Genomic DNA, 455 nt, shown 5'->3' on the forward strand with positions numbered 1-455 from the left:
TGGCCAGAAGCGTAGGGGTGGTCACCGCAAGGAGGTCGGCGCAGGGTGGCGGAAGGCTGGCGAGGCGGGATGGCGTGGCTCCGCCCCTCAGGCTGGCATTCCTCCCGGCCCCGCCCACTCTGGGTCGGAACTACGGTGGGCCAGCGAGGGGGCGTCGAGACCATTCGTGCCGTATCTCTCCGCCCCCCTTGCTAATACTCTCTGCGAGCAGTCGGTACCGCAACTTGTGCAGCCCCTGCGGGGTTTGGCGCGGGGAGAGGGAGCCCTCTTTGCCATTCTGCCCACACGGCGAGCTGTGGGAACTGAGAGAGGAGCTGCGACCGGAGTGGGGAGGCCGACCACTGGAACCTTGCGCCTGCGAAGGCAAGTGGGGGTTTCGCGGGGCGACGACCGGCTCACAGCCTGCCCTTGGCAGCCTGAGGACGGGGAGGCGAGATTGTCGGAGCTGGACCCTT

At 68.1% G+C, this 455-nt stretch overlaps 1 protein-coding gene across 1 annotated transcript in view; it reads left to right on the forward strand.

Annotated features, from left to right (window-relative positions):
* Positions 1 to 118: 118 nt before the first annotated feature.
* The window catches only part of BHLHB9 (basic helix-loop-helix domain containing, class B, 9), a 6,348-nt gene continuing 6,011 nt past the window's right edge, over positions 119 to 455 (forward strand). Inside the window, exon 1 of the mRNA XM_010832927.1 lies at positions 119 to 363. The gene's annotated coding sequence lies outside the window, so the exon portion shown is untranslated. The remainder of the gene's footprint in view (positions 364 to 455) is intronic.

This window comes from Bison bison, unplaced genomic scaffold, assembly GCF_000754665.1.
Source record: "Bison bison bison isolate TAMUID 2011002044 unplaced genomic scaffold, Bison_UMD1.0 scf7180017862904, whole genome shotgun sequence".
Taxonomy (NCBI): domain Eukaryota; kingdom Metazoa; phylum Chordata; class Mammalia; order Artiodactyla; family Bovidae; genus Bison; species Bison bison.